Below are 11411 nucleotides of genomic sequence, written 5' to 3'. Positions count from 1 at the left end.
AAAAGGTAGGTTTAAAGGAGCATCTTAAAAAAGGCAAGAAAGGTGAAAAGGCGCAGAGATTTAGAGAGAGAAATCCAAAGCTTAGGCGCTAGGCAGCTGAAGGCACAGGTGCCACTGGTGGAGCAATTGAAATCGGGGATGTTCAAGAGGCCAGGATTGGAAGAGCGGGTTGTAGAGCTGGAGGAGATTACAGAGATTGGGAGGAGGAGGCCATGCAGGGATTTGAAGGTGAGAATGATCATTTTATAACTGATAGGCAGGGTAGGTCAACCAACACAGGAGTGATGAGTGAATGACCTTTGGTGTGAGTAAGGACATGGCAGCAGATTTTTGAATGTCCTCAAGTTTACAGCGGAATGTGGGAGACTGGCCAGAGCTGCATTGGACTAGTCAAATCTAGAAGTAATAAAGGCATGAAGATTTCAGCAGTAAATGAGCTAGAACAGGGTGGAGTTGGGTACTGTTATGGAAGTGAATATAGGCCCTCTTAGTGATGGCACAGATATGTTGTTGGCAGCTCATCTTGGGGTCAGGTATGACAGTCTGGTTCAGCCTCAGACAGTTGCCAGGTTGAGGAATGAAGCTGGTGTCTAGGGAACAAAGTTAGGACCAGCACTAAAGATGATAGCTTTAATCTGCCCAATATTTAGTTGGAGGAAATTTCTGCTCATCCAGTGCTGAATGGCGGACAAGGAGTAACATGTGGAAACTGAGGCCATGTTTCAGGGCAGCATGTAGATAAGAAAATGAAACTGAGGGGGCCTGCGATAGATCTCTGGGGGACACCAGGGGTAAAAATGCAGGAGTGGGAAGAGAAACTACTAAGATAATCTCTGGCTATGACTGAATAGATAAGAAAAGAACCAAGCAAGTGCAGTCCCACCCAGCTAGACAATAATGGAGAGTTGTTGTAAGAGGATGGTGTGGCCAACTGTATCAAAGGCTGCAGACAGGTTGAAAAGGATGAGGAGGGATATTTTAACTTTGTCATGGTCACAAAGTCTGCCATTTGTGACTGTGTGAATGTTCTGGTACTGTTACGGGATAAAAAGTTTGTTGAAGGAATTAAAACGTGGACCTCTGGGAAATATGGGCACATATTTAGGAGCAACAGCACATTCAAGGACTTTGAAGAGGAAAGGGAAGTTGATGATGGGGAGATAATATGCATGGATGGAGGGTTCAAGGGTTCTGTTTTTTTTTGAGGAGTGGGATGATAGGAGATTTGAAGGAGAGAGGCGCAGTGTGTGAGGAGAGAGAGCCATTAAAAATATCAACTAACATGGGAGACAGGAAGGAAAGAAAGCACCTATAGAGTGGCCAAGCGTCAAGTACTACAAAAAAAATACTTTTATTGCAATCATTTGATGATTTTAGCTTATTGCCTTGTCAGCCGCTGATGCTGGAACTAGTGTCCTAATTTTGTACACTATTTAAAAATATTTCTTTCAACTGTTCATAGGGAAAAAATTATTTGCAGTCACTTAGTAAATACTGTTCCTGCAATTTTAGACAAAACAGCGTAAATACTGACTTGGATCTATCAACCATTGTCACTTTATCTGGTTCCAAACCATACTGAGAAAACTGGAAGTATTCTACTTTTATCTCAGAAGATAGCATGATATCTTAGGTTTATCTACTATAGAGAGAGGGGGTAGGGGGTAGGAACTGAATGATGTTGACCTCAATTTGCCATCTTTGAAGCAACTTGACAGCTTTATGGTTGAGAGAAGCTATGAAATTTGAGAAACAACTGCTTTGAAAGCTTGCAAGACTACAGATTTATTAGTGCAGTGTTTACAGGGCACATTTAAACCTACAATAAACACTATGCTACAATGGTGTGAAAGAGATTTGTGATGGTTAGTATACTTTCAAAGGCAGTTATTGGCTAAGATAATGAAAACAATAGCTGTGCAGTCTGCTATCTTTCTCACTTAATGACTGTGGATTTTAGAATAGAGTGCAAAGCTATTTTGCATTACTGTAGTTGTAATTAGTATTTTGCATTTATCAAATTTGCTGACTTCTGAACCATGCATCTGTCTGTCCATCCATTTCCTATTCGAATGTACTTAAAACATAAAAAAACCTAGAACCTGGGGAAATTTCAGTGATATATGAAAGGCTGCACTGAGAAATGAAATAATGTGATAGATGTTCATGAGCAATTTACTTTAAAAAAAACAGTAATTTTTCTCTCTCAATTTTGGGGGATCTTTGGTATAACCTGTGCCAATTTCAGTACAGGCCTCCCCACTGCTTCACATTTGATTATTTCATGTGGATATTGCTGAAGAATAAATTAATGTCAGACTTGGCTTGTAATCTCATGTTTATGTAATGTTTCTGATTTGTTCAGATAATAGTTAAAACTTAAGAGACCTTTTAAACTTAGTAGATTTTATAGTTATTTGATCCAGCATAGTTGAAATTTTCCACATTTGAAATTATGTAGTTCTTTTGCATTTTCTCTATACTGAATGAATATGGCTAGCTTTATAGATCCTATGAAGGGATGAAAAAATGCTATGATGTTGCAGATGGAAAGCATGTTCTTACCTATTTCCACATCATTAAGAATCCTAGCAACCTGCGTCATTCCAGTAATTTGTTTTTCTCCAAGTGAAGCTTCTTGCTGCTTGTACTGAACTACCTGTAAACAAATGTTAGGGACAAATTCCCCAGCCTGTTTACAGGAATAAATTAGGTTCGACAGATTTCAAGATTATTAAGCACTGTTGATATATCTAGCCTTTGCCAGATATTGTCCTTTTCAGTTCCTAGGAAGCTAATCTATCAACTCTGGTTGTTACTGAATAGTGAGCCACTAGAAAATATTTCACTGCTTTTCTTTTCATGACAAGCATACAGAAAATAAGAACTCTTACTTTTAGATCACCAGATAACCACATAGAGACTGTGCTGTGATCCTATGGTATGCCCTTTACTGTTGACCTATGTGGTATATTTCACCCATCAGTAACAAGCTAATTATCTCCTGTTTTGCATCAACTTGTCTCTCCACACCTGCTAAAGTCTTCTAATACTGTGCAAAATTCAGTACTGCATTCAAAAATGCTGATGTTCATGATTGTTTCTGAACATCTGAGCTGAGCAGAGTATCCTTTTCATTTCATCAGCATCTTTCTAAGATTCTGTATAGGACACTCACGGAACTATTATAGTTGCAGTGTTGTCAACCAAGATAAATAAATTACTAACATCAGGAGCAATCGGAGGGTTCACCCAGATCAGAAAAGAACCGGATTACACACAATATTTTGCAGTCCCTAACAAACATAGGGATCTTCGTATTGTACTAGATCTTGGGATTCTAAACTGATTACTAGAACAGGACAAATGCAATGGTCACTGTCCACAATTATTCAGAACGAAAGGCGTGTCTTTCCTCATCACCATGTAGGAATTCCATCTGAAGACTCTCGAAACAAAGTAATCAATGCAAGTTACTCCACTTTGGCCTTGGTCGGTCATTATTCAGTATATATCTCAGGATGCTGTATACCTGTACCTGGCTAATTGGTTGAACAGAGCCTCATGCCTGATTTTTGCATGTTTAGTGCAGTCCAACTGAGACGACTGATCAATCTATGATTCTATGAATTAAAAAAACTTTCCAGCTACAAACCAAACAAGATTTCCAGCATCCGCAGTAGCTTTTAGCTTTTTGTTAAGATCTAATATTGTCTACTTATCTTCTGTCTAAGGGATCGAGGATGACTTGCTTTCATTCTGGTTTGGTGGGTTCTGAGATGGTTGATAAATTCAATGCGTGATCTGCAGTCCCTGCCACATGTGGGACAGATGTTGCTTGAAGGGTTGGGTAGATGGGTTGTTTGGAGATTTGTGCGCTCCCTCTGACGTCTTGACTTCACTTCAGCAAGTTCCTGATGAGGTCTCCCGATGTGTCTGATGCCTTCCTGAATGAGCCTTCTCCATTTTGGTCAATTACAAGCCAGGGTCTCCCATGAGTTAGCGGGAATGTGTGACATCTTCAGGGATGCTTTGAGGACATCCCTAAAGCATTCCAGTGTCCCCCTGTGAGTCTCATGCCATGACTGAGTTCTGAGTAGAGCACTTGCTTTGGGAGTCTGGCGTCAGGCATACGAAAGACATGTCCTGATCAGTGGGGCTGGTTTTGAGTGATTAGCACTTCGATGCTAAGCAAGTTGGATTGGAGAGGATGTTGCTTTTAGACCACCTTTCTTGCCACTAGATTTGTAGGATCTTGCAAAGACACCGCTGATGATGCTTCTCCAGTGCTTTGAGGTGCCTGCTGTAAGTTGTCCAGCTATCCAAAGCACATAGGAGTATGTATCCGTAAGGCACTGTTATGGGTAACCGAGTAGAAGGATCTGATATCTTCTTTACAAAAGGGTCATGGACACCAGTGAAGGCTTATTTAAGAATATTAATCAAATAGCTGACTCTGCTTATGAATCTGCTTAAGCAGTGGTTCCCCAGAGGTTTGCTTTACCAACCAATAAGGATTAACCAAGCCTCAGTTTTGAATTTCACAAGGCGGTCACAGCAGTACAATATACTACCAGAATATCCTCAGCTTGCAATGGTAACAAATAGAGCTCAGAAAGGATAATGACCACCCGTGGGGGAACTGGAAACAAGAAATTAGAACAATCCACTTGGCACATCAGTTAATTGGAGCTAAAGAAATAAGACTCAATCTTTGTGGATAACTGTATGGTAGCAATCTACACATTAGTGAGGGTGGAAAGTCTTGTTGCCACTTTTCTTAACATGATCCTACTAAAATGCAGGACAGGGGTTCTGAGATTATACTGACTTCAGAAAAAAAGGAACAGGGAATAGACTTAGTGATCTAATGGTTCTCCATCAAAAGTAAAAGATCTGCACAGAGTTTATAAGAGTTTGCCTCTCCAAACGATTGTCAGCTCCCATATTTCTGTTGAATAAGAGAAGCTTTGTCAACCTAGCAATGCGACAGGAATCTGTTTAATTTATGTTGAAAAATGCTGGAGATACAGGAAAGACTAAAGTGCATTCCCCTGTGCTGAATGCAGTTACATGTGTGTGTTTCAGGATTGCTGTTCCTAAAATCTACATAATTATCCTGAATAATATTTTGCCTAGAGTATGTAGTGTTTTTAGATTTGCTGGCAAAATACATTGGGAACACTCTTGCCTCCAAATCATAAGGTCATGGATTCAGGCAACATTCCAGAGATGAACGAAAAATCTGGGCTGATACTTTAGTGCAGTTCTGAGGTTGTATTACACTGGTGGAGGAGACATCTTGAAGACAAGATGTTAAACTGAGGCCCTATTTATCTTCTTGGGCAGACATAGAAGATCTCATGGCACTATTCAGAGAAGAGCAGGGAATTTCTTCCTGTGTATTGGCCAAAATTTATCCCTCAACCAACATCACTAAAGCAGATTATTTGGTCATGTATCATTGCTCTTTGTGAGACCTTGTGATTCAATTTCATTGATTGTAAAGTGCTTGAGAATGTCTGATCATCATGAAAGATGCTATATAAATACAAGTCTTTTTAGTTAGCAGTGCTCCAGTCAAGCATTTAGGTACACAAATACTGAGTTCTGCTTGCCCCTACAATGTAGAATATGAGTTAGCTGTTCACTACAATCACTGATAAAATAATTTTGGACCTGCAGCAGTTTGTACAGTACTGTATAACTTATGCAAATATTATTGAAGTTATTAAATTTGTCTTCACAGACCATCATCACCATAACACAAGTTACATCATTCAATCATCTGTCCTCCACCACCATCCTTAAAATTCTACAGAGGGATATAGACAGGTTAAGTGAGTGGGCAAAAACTTGGCAAATGGAATATAATGTGGGGAAATGTGAGGTTATGCACTTTGGCAGGAGGAATAGAGGAGCTGAATATTATTTAAATAGAGAGAGACTGCAGAAAGCTGCGGCACAGAGGGATTTCGGGGTCCTCGAATCATAAAAAGCTAGCATACAAGTTCAGAAGGTAATAGGGAAGGCAAATAGCATGTTGGCCTTTATTTCAAAGGGAATGGAGTATAAAAATAGGGAAGTCTTGCTAAAACTATACAAGGCACTAGTTAGACCATCTCTAGAATACTGTGAACGGTTTTAGACCCCTTATCTAAGGAAAGATATACTGGCATGAAAGGCAGTCCAGAGAAGGTTCACTAGGCTGATCCCGGGTATGGAAGAATTTTGTTAAGAGGAGAGGGTGAGTAGGTTGGGCCTGTACTCATTGGAGTTTTGAAGAATGAGAGGCGACCTTATTGAAACATATAAGATTCTTAGGGGGCTTGACAGGGTGGATGCTGAGATTCTCTTTCCTCTTGTGGGAGAGTCTAGGACCAGAGGGCATAATCTCAGAGTAAGGGGTTGCCCATTTAAGACAGAGATGAGGAGAAGTTTCTTCTTTGAGGGTGGTGAATCTGTGGAATTCTTTACCTCAGATGGCTGTAGGAACTAGGTTGTTAAGTATATTCAAGGTTGAGATAGACAGATTTTTAATCAGTAAGGGAATCAAGGATTATGGGGAAAAGGCAGGAAAGTGGAGTTGAGGATTATCAGATCAGCCATGACCTCATTGAATGGCGGAGCAGACTCGATGGGCCGAATGGCCTACTTCTGCTCCTATGTCTTATTGCCTTATGGTCTTCTGTCAGAGAACCAGAATGACATTAAAATTGATTTATTTTTTGGTGCAATGAGATTTAATTTAGCAAATCTCATCATGTATATTTTGTAAAATTCTAATGGCAAAGGAAGATAAGGAAATGGTTTATAATGAAATTTTAAAATTAGAAAGGAATAGTTCTCAAAAATTCAGGTAAATACTCAGCAGTAAACTAAAACTCATTCATAGTTCTGTAGCTTGATCTGCCCATATCTAGATATAAAATGGCCCACTTGTGATGGATTTAATCTTTTTGGTAAACATTAGGCACAAACTGCTTTAGTAAATGACAAAGATAACAATCCCCATCTTGTGTTTAAACAAGCTGCATAGGATGAAATAGAACACTCCCACAGGACAATACCAGATAATTACTTTGAACAAAGAGTGGGATTTGGAGATAATTTCCCTGTATGAAACAGCTTCAGTGTACAGAGGCCATAATTATAGATTAAAAAGAAGCCTCTACCAATAGCTGGTGACACATAAAAAATTGAAAATTTGAATAAATATGCCAAAATATCAATTTCAGCCTATTTCAATTGAGTAGGATTGCAATTTCAATTGACATTTGCTGAACAAAAATATATCCGCAACAGAGTTCTATTGAAACTATGAATACTTCGTGTTTTATTAAATTATATGACCTAAATTGAAGGGGTATCATATTCAGGGACAGCCATAGGTCATAAGATGAAGTCATAACATAGTAGTTGAAGCAGTCCACAATATTGTTCTCCACCTAAGAGATATGTTCCTTTCTCCTTTCCTGTGGCGAGCTGTTAATCTTTCTAATCAGTCTTTCACTACTCATTTAAAAAAGTGATATTTTGGGGCGAAGGGATAAGGCAAACTCTGTGAAGGAAATTTAGCTATAAATTTAATTTCTGTTCAAGTGTTAGAATAATCTTACAGTACAGAAGGAGGTCATTTAGTGCATTGTACCTATGTCAGCTTTTTGAAAGAATTGTTCAATTTAGTCCTACACCCCACCTTGTTCCCCATTAACCTGCAAAATTAGTCGTCTTCAATCACATGTCCAGTTGCCTTTTGGAAGTTACGATGGAATCTGATTCCACCATTTTCAGATAGTGTGTTCCAAATCTCAACGACCCTCTGTGTAAAAAAAACTTCCCATTTCCCCTATAGTTCTTTCACCAATTATTTTAAATTTATGATTTCTGGTTACCGACACACTTGCCAGAAAAAACAGTTTCCCCCTACCTGTTCTCACAAAACCTCTGATAAATTTGAGTACTTCTGTTAGACCTTCCCTTAACCTCTCTGCTCTAAGAAAAATAATCCCAACTTTCTCGATCTCTTCTCACAACTAAACTTCCTTATCCTTGGTATCATCCTGATAAATTTCTTTTGCACCTTTTCCAGGACCTTAACATCCTTCCTAAAGTGTGGTGCCCAGAATTGTGTACACTACTCCAGCTGAGGCCTAACCAGAGGATTCTAAACGTTTAGCATGACTTCCTTGTTTTTGTATTTAATGCTCCTATTGACAAAGCCAGGTACAGCATACATGTTCTTAACTTCCTGTTTTGAGTCCTCCCTTTGCTAATGACAGAACACATACTGTAACAAGGCTTGCAATTCACCATTTTCAATCTCCTAGGCAAGACCAGACCAACAATTTAAACTGTAATAGAAGAAGCACAAAACAAGTAAAAGTTATATTCAGGAAATGTGGAATTACCAGTTACTAGCCAAGGCATGCCCATTTCACAGGTGAGCAAAAACAAAACAGAAGCTATGTGAACTAGTTCAAACAACATCCACTAAATCTTAAATTTCTTTCAGAGGAAGCACAGCCTATAATTTACAAACTATGAAAGTAATTTTCTTTTGACATTTCATTTAACTAGTTAAAATATCATATAGCATGTTCTTATAAAGTTGTATTTATACTGCTAGATTATATTGGGTTGCCATTTATACCACAAAATCAAAAATTAATCTAAACAACACTTCAGTTAAATCTGTTTCTTTGGGTTACTAATTGACATAACCTATATGAAAGTATTTGTATGTTTTCCTCAATTACTCACCAAAGCAGAATTTAGACTTCAGATGTAAAAAAAAAATGATGTATTTTTCTGTTGATGGCACCTTACCATTCACAATCTGTAAATTTTCTACTGTTTGTGGGTAGTGGGAAGTGGGTATGAAAGGGGAAAGCTATTTAACCATTCATTGCAAATTACATTGGGAAGAGTAGGGAGGGTGAAGGCAGGATCCTACTCAACAGGAGCAAAATATAAAGATGGTTTAAGCAGTGGTAAATAGTCTTTAAGCTTAATTACCTATTAAAAAGCCTGATATATGTATAATTTGTACACCAACAACAACTAATCATTTCTTTATCAATACATTTGAATGATAGATTCTTATTATCATTTTGGCAACGCACAAGAAGGACAACAAGCAGAGAAAAACCCAGCATTCACTTCAGTGAGAGTTTTTCACCAAAGAAAGGCATTCAGTATGAATAAAATACTATCTATCCAAAATAAATTTTCTACAATATAAAATTGCTGAAAGGCAGTGTGCAAATAAATATTATGTTGTGTTGAAAATAGTTTTCAAAGGTTATAAGCTCATGAAGTTATAAAAGGGAATCAGTATATTGTGCTTTTGTTTGGGTGGCATGAGGCGGCACATCATTTCTGACCTTTATAATGTAATCTAAAGCCAGCAAAAGAATTTATATAGTGTCTTTCACAACCTCAGACATTCCAAAGTACTTTCTGAAATGTAATCACTGATAGGAACACAGTAGCTCGCATTCACACAACAAGCTTCCACAAACGGCAGTGATAATGACCAGATAATCTGTTTTTGAGATATTAATTGAGGGATATATATTGACCAGGACACCAGTGATAACTCCCCTACTATTCTGTGAAATAATGCAATGGGATCTTTTACATCTAGCCTCTTGAGTTTTATGAAAAACAACTACACAATCTCCTGGCGTTGTACAGAGTGAGTCACTTTCTTCCCTGACTTGGATTGCTGTTTTATTTGTCCCTTTCTCTCCCTCACATAGCTGTTGGAATCTGTCTTTTAGGTGTGTGCAATTAGCATTGACCTTTACTGCCAACAAAGGTAATCAGTTAGCTGCAAAATTCAGCTGGTGTTTTTGGGGAAAATTGAATTAATGTTAAACATGCTCTCTCTTTTGCATCTCTCTTTGACCTCAGCCTGCGTCATGTGTTTTTCTTTCAATCACCACACACAAAAGTTTGTAGAACACAAAACAGAAGCTACAACAGGTGTACACTCCAGCACTATTTTTTTCCTCTTGCACCAACTTTTTTTAAGAAAGCACTGTTAAAGTGTTGCCCCAGCCAAACCTTTTGAAATATTTTCTCTTGTATGCCAAAATCATTTGAAGCAAAGATATTGGGAAGAAAGTATTAGTGGAGTATTACCAGGTGAGAAAGGGTGAAGTGGCTCCTCTCTATTCAACCTGCTCGGTTGGTCACAACAAAGGTTCAAGTTTCTTTTTACGGCATTATGCCTTTTCCAAATTAGAATGTATTTAACTATTTAAGTTGTGAGTAATAGGTAGCCAATCAAACAAAGTTTTCTTGAGTCAAAGAGAGAGCAAATTTATTAACCACAAAATCTGAGAAAAATTATAAAAACACGACATCAAGCATTCGGCCCTCATGCAGTCATTAAGACACACAGACACACACACTAGAAATAAGCGGAGTTATAGTCCAACAAAAAAAGGTGAAATAATATACGGTTAAGAGTCCTTTGTCCTTGATGTGTAGATTTAAACATTGTAGCTGATTTAGATTAGCTTGTTTCTTAGCTGTGGTCAGATGCAGAAGATGTTGTAATTATTATGAGATTGCAGTTTGTTGGTAGGTTTCTGGTAGAGTTGGCTTCCTGAACCGGCGACACTCTTATTCCAAAAAAAGGAAAGGGAGAGAGCAAGCAGCCCTCAGCTTGTTTCCTCTGCTGAAAGCTTTCTGGATGCTGCCTGTGTCACTTGCAATCTCTCTCTAGTGGCTGCAGCCCTGCCTTGAAATACTTCACCCATTGTACATTTCCAAGAGGATTTGGGTGGGTTTGTCTGTGGCAGCCATTGTTTACAGTATCCAGTACTTTGCATTTTAATGTCTCTTTCTGAGGCAGATACAAGTTTCAATGGGTGTCTGGGTTATAGGAAAGGTCTCTCTCTTCACACTCCACTGAAGGTGATTTGTTGATTTCTCACCCCCACCTTGGAATGTGGCCTTGCATTTTTAAGCAGTTTGCTCTGCCTCAGTTCAAATTGCAAAATTTCCAGTCAGTTGAAAGCTGAAGAACCATATTTTCAAAAACAAAGGGGCATAGCCAGTTTCATTACAAGGTATAAAAACACAAAAAAAACCCAAAAACATAATCATTTACATTCCAATTCTCCTAGCCTTGGTCTGGATTATCTCATCAGTTCTAACTGGGTCTCTTTAAGTTTTGGACAGGGCATCTGCAATCACATTCGATTTCCCTGTAATTGGGTGATTTTTAGGTGATATGATTGGAGAAACAAACTCCCAGTGGAGAAACCTTGCATTCTGAGTTTTGAATTTCTCCACACAGGCCAAAGGGTTGTGGTCGGTATAGACTGTGGTCTCTCTGTATTCATTTTGGACATATATGTCAAAGTGTTTAAGAGCCAGTAATAAACCTAGGGTTT

At 38.5% G+C, this 11411-nt stretch overlaps 1 protein-coding gene across 1 annotated transcript in view; it reads left to right on the top strand.

Annotated features, from left to right (window-relative positions):
• mnat1 (MNAT1 component of CDK activating kinase) overlaps positions 1-11411 on the top strand; it is a 169349-nt gene that overhangs the window by 128157 nt on the left and 29781 nt on the right. The gene's annotated exons all lie outside the window — the stretch shown is intronic.

This window comes from Cetorhinus maximus, chromosome 18 (assembly GCF_964194155.1).
Source record: "Cetorhinus maximus chromosome 18, sCetMax3.hap1.1, whole genome shotgun sequence".
Classification (NCBI taxonomy): domain Eukaryota; kingdom Metazoa; phylum Chordata; class Chondrichthyes; order Lamniformes; family Cetorhinidae; genus Cetorhinus; species Cetorhinus maximus.
Note: the sequence above shows the minus strand (reverse complement) of the source record. Positions and strands in the feature narration are given on the sequence as shown.